This window comes from Tupaia chinensis, unplaced genomic scaffold, assembly GCF_000334495.1.
Source record: "Tupaia chinensis unplaced genomic scaffold, TupChi_1.0 Scaffold145870_1, whole genome shotgun sequence".
Classification (NCBI taxonomy): Eukaryota; Metazoa; Chordata; class Mammalia; order Scandentia; family Tupaiidae; genus Tupaia; species Tupaia belangeri.
The window spans coordinates 363,737-364,503 of record NW_006205727.1 but is presented as its reverse complement, the minus strand read 5'-3'; positions in this window follow the sequence as shown (position 1 = coordinate 364,503).

Sequence of the window (767 nt, the reverse complement as noted above, 5' to 3'; positions counted from 1 at the left end):
GGTCTGCGTCCTGCAGCTCTGGGGACATAGCAGCTTTACAGTGGGAGGCCTCACTGACCAGAAACTAAAAAGATGGGGGTTCTAAGGTTTAAGGCAACGCAAACGTCAGGGCAGAACTTCCGAACAGGCTAAGTCCAGTTCAATGTGGGCGAATGTTCCGGAGTCCAACCCTAGGAATTGGATGGACTGAAAACATGGAGAGTAGTTTGGCCAATGAAAAATTATTATCATGATCAAATTAATTCTTTGACCACAGCTTTAAAAGTGCGCCACGATAACGTGGGCCAGATTCCTGACAGGGTGAGCTAAGATTCTTGCCTGCAGTCCGGATCAGGGCGGTCAAGGACAGAAAAGGAACGGACTGGACTTCGCATCTTTGGCTTTTGCTCTGAAAAACCACTCCTTTGACTCTCCGAAGCAGAGAGACTCAGACCAGCCTGTGAGATTATGCGAGAAAGGATCCAGTCCAAGGGGTCCGCAGAGGGCCAAGCGCGCCGGAAGGAATCCAAGCGTTTCGTTGACTGCTCCCCTTCTCACCCACAGACCAAGGGAAAGGGAACCCAAATAGTCAGCCCCCAACCCGTTTGATCAGAGGAAATGGGGTTTGTCTTTTCCCCAGTCACTTTTCAATCCATCAGGACTGTTGGTTAGAAAGGGGGGGTGGGGGGGATAAAATTGTGGGCGGTGCAGAGGCGAAGACCGAGCTGCACTTGAGACCCTGGGCCGCGCCTCGGTAGAACTTCTCCTAGCAAACAACTGGGCTGCGG